Below are 7,808 nucleotides of genomic sequence, written 5' to 3' on the forward strand. Positions count from 1 at the left end.
TCCTGTTGCCAGTCACTCAGTCCCTCAGACAATGTCTTTTTCATCCCCTCTTATGGTGCCTTTTCTAATTTCATCACTATGTCCCTATTCATATACGGGATACTTAATCAGGGATCTGTAGATGAGAAAATATGCAGCAGTGTTTGAATGTGGGTCACTTCAGCATAATACTTTCCTGGTGTATCCATTGCCCTGAAACTTTCTTTATGGCATGCCATTTTGTACATACACCACATGATTGCTATCTTTTCAATGACTGGACATCTGGAATGCTTCTTTTTCTTTGCTCCTGTCTAAGGAAGGGAAACGTTCACACTGTGTTCCAGAGACCCAGCCTGTTCTCTTAGAGCCTATAAGGCACTGTGATACTAAGGAACAATGGGAATGGTTTAATACAGAAATTTGAGGTTTATACAATCAAGGGACAGGCACACCACTATTTTCATTTATTTTAATTTTTTAAACAAACATAAGCTAATGACTGTCTTTCCGGCAGAAAAGAGAAACTCTCGCCCCACACAGAGCTCCAAGGTTTGCAAGAAGTTCTGTAATGAAGAGTCGAGAGACAAAGAGAGAAATGAGCTGTTGTGGCTGTATGTGAGCTGCTAGGTTCAGATCCATGAGGACTTCACTTTAACCCTAGACTTAACTCCTGCTATGGAAAAGTAACTTTCTTTCCAAGGGACACAATTGTTTCTAAAAATCATCTTAATGCACAGAACTGCATAGCACTGTTAAAATCCCCAGTGTCAATAGGCTTTATGCATTTGGATATCAAGTTGGAAAATGTGTACTACAAATATGAAAACAACTATACCAACAGTACTTTTGAAGTATTTTGGGAGGCGCTTCCTGAGTCAATGACTGTGGCAAACTCTCCCCATGTGTTAGTTCATTTATTCATAATCACATCATACGTCCTTGGTATACTTAGTCATGTTTAAAGAGAGAAATCAAGGCTGGATAGGGCAACAGTCAATGTTGAGAATGATGTTTGTTCCACTTTCATTTCTGTTCCCATGGTAAGATTTCCTTGCAGAAAGGAACTTAGGGGAGACAAGACTTATTTTAGCTCGGGATTCCAGGTTACAGTCCATCAACACAGGGAAGTCACAGTGGCAGGAATTTGACGCGGTTAGTCACATCCATACCAATAGTCAAGAGCAGAGAGGGATGCTCGCCTGCTTGCTTGCGTGTTCTCAGTTCAATTACTCACCCAGCCATTTGGGAACCTCCATCTGGGCAATGGTGTTACCCACAATGGGTTGTGTCTTCCTATGCCAATCAACAGCAACCAAGACAGTACCAGAAACACCCTCAGAGCCTCTGACTTAGAATATTATTAAGAGCATCTTTCCAGGGAACTCTGAATTGTGCCAAGTTGACAAAACTCAGGAGCAAAAAGCTCGAGTCTCTGTCTCTTGTCTCCAATGACTTTTTTTTGTGAGGTGTCCATGATAATACTGTGATAGATACCTTTTATCTTTTCCCATGTGTGACATGTTTAAGTACCCTGTCAAGAACAGAGCATGAGAAGGTAATGAATGCAACTATCCCATAAGTGTCCCCAGGACCCTTTCAACGAATAGAATGAGTATGACCAGTTATGGATCGGTTTGGGGGGAGCCCAGGCTCGCTGAGGTTCAAGGTGTACTGGAGAGCAAAGTGTGAGTCTTCCTGGACACACAGCCAGCTTCTTTCTGTCCAAGGCCAACATTTTTGCTTAGGTAAACTCATTTCAAATAGCTGGATGACTCTTCTCAGGAATACACCCACCACGAACCCCAAGCCCAATTTAGAAAACCTTATTAGTCTAATAAGACTTCACTCCCATCAACATAATTGGCAGGCACCTCAATCACATACAGTCTAATTACTCTACCCTGGACTCCTCATTACTGGGGTTTAGGGTGGGCAAATGAGAAGATGGAAGAAAATGAATGTCAGAAGTGTCTGATGGCCTGAGACCTCTCTGCAAGGCCCAGAGCACTTGCTCGAGATCATGCAGAGACTGCTGATCTGGAAGGGGACGACCGTTCCTGTCCCCCTGTGTTCATAACTCTGGGTAATAAAGTGCGACCTTGCCAAAAGAAAAGAGAAAGGAAAACAGTGGTCACAACCATAGCAGTCTCTCCCAATACTGTAACAAGCGAATTCATGACGCAAGATCGTGGCACTCAGTAGAGATGGTGGCTAGCCAGCCAGGTCAATATCTGAACTGTATGACAGGTATTAAGTGATTGGGAGAGGAAAAACTAACAGTTCAGGCGCCTTGCTACCTCTCAGGTTGGTTTACTTCTCCTTAGTCTACATCTGCTTCTATGGACTGCACCTCAGTCATTCTTTAGGAATCAAAGCAAATGCAGAATCAACACTACATAGTGAACAAAACGCTCTTTTTAGTTTTTGTGAAATGTCATTATATGCTTTTATTTCCCTGTCTTCAAAAACTAATGCAATATTCCTGTTTGTTTGTTTTTTTCAGAATCAACTCCTAGGAACAGAAACAAATGATAACTCACAGGCTGTGCACACTGTAAACTAGCTTTCAACATGTCTTACCAAGGGCTCTATTATGTACAACTTGGGTTTCCTGGAAAATGTTTATTTCCATCATTTTATTTGTATCCTGGCTTGTAATGGAGACCAGGTTTAAGTTTGACCTTTATAAATCTATTCATGGTCTGACTTGGAGAATATTGGGGAGAAACTAAATATTTGCAAAGTAATGGTAATAATAGCAATGATGATGATGATGATGATGATGATGATGAAGGTGATGATGATGATGATGAAGAAGAAGGTGATGATGATGATGATGATGATGATGATGATGATGAATTGAGCTAGTGAAATGCCCAGTAAGTAAGCTTATTGCCACCAACTCTGATGACCTGAATTTTATCACTTAGGACTCACATGTTGCAAAAGCTAGTTCATGTCTGATTTTCACATGCATTGCATGCTGTGGTACACACACACACACACACACACACACACACACACACACACACAGAGCAGTAAAGCCAGATGCAAATGCAGCGATAGCTTTTATAATCCCAGCACACAAGGGTCTAAAGAAGGAGATCATAGTCAATTAAAGACAGCATTGGCTACGTAGTTCCAGGCAACTCTGGGAAGTGGAGTGAGATCTTGCCAAAGGAAAAGAGAAAGGTAAACAGTGGTCACAGCCATAGTGGTCTCTCCCAATACTGTAACAAGTGAATACATGATGCAAAATCCTGGCACTCAGTAGACACTTGGCAAGGATTGCTGTGTGCCCATGTAGGCAAAGGACTACAAGGGTTGTTCTAACAGCAACCCTCCCAGATGTGTGAGGACCTGTGGGAGCATCAGGCAAACGAGACTTACACTTCCAGCAGGGCTTCCTAGAAGGTGTGGGCACACTCTTGGAATGGGTTCCAGCTCCCTACAAGTGGCAGGACATTTCAGGATTTCAATTTTAGTTTTTCGTTTGTTTCAGAGTTTAGAATTATGTCATTTCCCCTTCCTTTTCCTCCTTTCAAGCCTCTCCCACACCCACACTTGTCATCTTTCAAATTTATGACCTTTTCCCATCTATTGCTGTTTCATGCAGATAAACACACACATACACATACCTAAATATAACTTCCCAGATTGTATAATGTTACTCATATGTATATTTTATGGCTGATATTTGGTATTGTACAACTGATTTGTGATCTCTTCCCCTAGATACTCTATCTTAAGATATTTAATTTTGTTTGCTTGGAAGGATAGTAGTGGGGAGTCCCTGGACTCTACAAAGACCATGGCAAAGAGGCCACAGTTGATTCTCTTCTCTTCTCCCTTTCCATCTCCCCCTCCCTCTCCCTCCTCCCCACTACCTCTCTCTCCCTCTCTCTCTCTCTCTCTCTTTCTCTCTCTCTCTCTCTCTTGCTACATAGTTACATTGTAGCTAACCATGCTACAATCCGCAGACCTGAAGAAGCTAAGTAACAAGAAGAGCTCAAGAGGGATGTATGAATATCACTGAGAACGGGAAATTAAATAGCTGTCTTGGGGTAGAGGGAAGGATTTTCTTCACATTGAGACCACCCCAGCAGCTTAAAAATGTTCATGTATTGGTCCTTACCACCATGTATTGCTTTTGTTTTATAAATGGCTTCATGATGTAAAAGCAAAACTTTCCCTATAAACAGAGAGAGAGAGAGAGAGAGAGAGAGAGAGAGAGAGAGAGAGAGAGAGAGAGAGAGAGAAGAACAATTCAAAGACACCTACCTATGCATGTACATGTGGGAGCATAGCAGCTTGCTGAAGCCAGTTCTCCCCTTCCAACATAATTCTGGTCATTAAAGTTGGTTACAAATATGCTTACCTACTTGGGCATCTCACTGGCCCTCTTCCTACATCATCGTCATCATCATCGTCATCGTCGTTGTCATCATCATCATCATCATCATCATCATCATCATCATCACTTTGCATGGCTATGTTGCTGCTTAATCTAGAATAAGCTTTTGAAGGGCTCAACACAACTCTACAAATACAGGCACCCTGGACACCCACCAAAATCTGAATTAGTCCACTTAGTTATAACTCATGACTGGTTATATCAGCCAGTCAACAGATATAATTACCTGGCACCAGACATTTTCAAAGGAAGCGATATTGGCTGATGGACTAATCTTTCAGTTTTCTTTAAGAAAACTTTCTTAAGAAAAGAAAGAAAGAAATCAGGAGAAAATCTATTCACTTAGTAACAACCACCAACTCTAGAATGACACTGACAGACTTAGCATCTGTCCATGACTGTCTTATGTCATTTGTCACAATCTCCTTGTAATCGATGTCATTATATATCATGCTTGTTCAACACTTGCTTGACCTTACCTGGTATTAACAAAAGCAGCCTGACGTTACTGGAAGAGATTATTTACTTCAAGTCAGTGAAGGTAAACTTGGTATGATTGCTGAGGACCTAGGTTCAGTGTACACTGCCCCTCCCACGTCAGAAGGTTCACAGTCACCTATAGTTTCAGCTCCAGAGAACCTGATGCCATCTCTGTGCTTCAAGGGCACTATGCTCACATAAACATACCTGACATACACACACATGCATGTGTATAACTAGAACTAAAAAAACAAATCTTTAAAAGTATCTTAAAAGAGTCCAGATATATTTAACAAAAAGGAAGGAAGGAAGGAGGGAATGAGGGAGGGAAGGAGGGAGGGAAGGAGGGAGGGAAGGAGGGAGGGAAGGAGGGAGGGAGGGACTAAAGAGAGGGAAAGAAGGAAGGGGGAAGAAAGGAGGTAGGGAGGAGACAAGTAAGTTCATGTTTACCTCATGTACAAATGCCCCAGAAGTAACTCAACACTGTTATAGCAGTTCCACAGCTTTGGGAACCTAAACGTTTGTATGATGTTGATTTACACCTTAGCATATAAGTTTCATAATGCCAGAAGGCTGCCCCAGCTTTTGCCACCACAACTGGATTCCAGCCATCAAGAAGGATAAAGTACATGTGTTTTTTTCCATTTAAGAAGGCTCCAGAATTAAGAGCATGACATTTGCACCTCTAAACCTTGGGTCAAAATGCAGTTACCAAATTTTTTGCTGTAAGAGAGGCAAAGGCATGAATTTCTGGCCAAGATATCATCTACTTAGGTGAAGACTGGGGTCTCTTGACTAAAAAAGAAATAGGGGTACGTGCTAGGAAACAGCTGGAAGCATTTGCCATGCAACAAGAGGTCTTAGGTGGCCCACCAGTTGGAACAAAAGCAAGGCCCACCTGCTCAAGGTACAGTATTTTAATATTTTCGTTCCAGCAATTAACTAAGTATGGGACAATGAGGTCACTTTCTCTGCCTGTTCCTGAATGTATACATCTGGCCATGACTCATCAGGATCTGGAGACTGTGTCTTCCAAGTTCCATACTATATAAAAAGGACAGGAAGGAGCCCTGACCCAGGAAAAGAAGATGCAACAGCCAATCTTAGATGTGGCTGTGTTTGGAGTTGGCAGGGAAGGGCCTTCTTCAAGCAAGAAGACCTGAGTTCAAAGCCTAGCACTGTCCAGGAAAAATCTGGCCATATTGGCATGGGCCTGTAATCCCAGCACTGGGAAAATGGGAAATGGAAACGCCTGGGCCAGGCTGGTAAGCCAGTTTAACCTAACATGGCAAGTTCCTGGTCGGTGAGAGACCAGGTCTCAAAAAACAAGGTGGATTGGTCTTGAGGTTTTCTTCAGACCTCCAAGCACATGTGTGCATGTATGTATCTGACTTAAAGCAAAACAAAACAAATCTAGCATGTTATGAAGAATATTCTATATTGAAAGTACTGAGGGTCACCTAACTTCATTTAAGGTATGAATCTGCAATGCCTGGCTCATTGATGAAACAGCATAGAACTCCTTTGTCCACCAAGAGGAAAATGAGCATGCCTCTTAGATGAACTTACAGCAGCACTGTCTGGGAGGATACATGAAACAGATAAGAAGATGCTGTCCTGAATGACACACACTTCTCTTAAAGCACTCATTCATATGACTCCAGTATTGCTTAGAATCACATTGACCGTACAGCTGCATAGATCAAAGAGTCACTTGTCCTACATGAAAGCCACTGAGGCAATGTTAGAAAACTCCAAGTCCAGTCCTGCTGACCTTGTCTGGCATTCCATCTCTAACACTGAATGAGTGCTCATCAAACATGGTCTATTGATCATGTCATTTGATGCAATGATTAGGGGGATGAAAGTTCCCCTCCAAACCTCATGTGCTCCCCAGTCTTCCTCTTCTGCTAGGATGAGCTTATGTTCTGTTCTTTCTGCTAGAAATACTTGGCAAATGGAGAGGTGTTAAAAACCCAGGACACAGCTCATTCCTACAGCACAGCAGAATCAGAAGCCACATCCAAGCACTGCTTAATAGCCCTGGCTCTATCCCCCACAGAACAGAGAAGGCAGCCTAAGAGATTGAGTCATCCAAACAAAGACTTCACAGGAGGCAGGAATGGGGGAGAAGTCTTGTTTTGATTTGCTACTCTTTTTTTGCTGTTTCCAGCACAATAATGCACATTTTCATCAGAAGCTAAATGATAGCGCTTACAGTACTTAATATCTGAATTCAATTATGTGTTTGAAGGCTTATTACCATAGCAAAAGGAAAAGGATTTCAGAGTTTCCAAAGGCATCCGGGTACAATTGTTGGGGGAAAGTACACACTGCTAAGGAAATGATGTATCCACATAAAAGGGTTAGCAAGCAGAGCCCAGAAACAAAGTTACACACACCAACAGTCACATAAAGGCAGGAGCACCCAAACCAGGAGCCATACTCCTAGACTGAGGGGTAGAGAGTTTCCAGAGCGCTCTTTCCACTCTGTACCAGTCTGGGCCTTCCCTTTTCTTCTTACACCATCCACAAAAATCAGCTCAGTTAGATTCAGGCTTAAACATCAAAACGCAAACTGTAAAACTCCTAGAAGAAAATATGACAGGGAGGGGACTCCTGATGTGGGCTCTGTCAATAGACGCATGAAGACTCCAGATTAGGCTACAGCCGCAGACAGTCTTTAAAAACAAAACAAAACATCACAGCAAAGAACACAGCAGAGCAGAGAGTACCAGTGGAATGGGGAGAATCTTTCAAATCATGTATCAGATAAGGAGTTCATTTTCAAATGTGTAATGAATTCCTGAAATTCAATATAAGCTCCAGGAAACTTGCTGTCTTGATTAGGGTTGCTATTACCATGGTGAAACACCATGACCAAAGTAACTTGGGGAGGAAAGGATTTATTTCTCACTCACAGTTATATATG

The sequence above is a fragment of the Rattus rattus genome, chromosome 9 (genome assembly GCF_011064425.1).
Source record: "Rattus rattus isolate New Zealand chromosome 9, Rrattus_CSIRO_v1, whole genome shotgun sequence".
Classification (NCBI taxonomy): domain Eukaryota; kingdom Metazoa; phylum Chordata; class Mammalia; order Rodentia; family Muridae; genus Rattus; species Rattus rattus.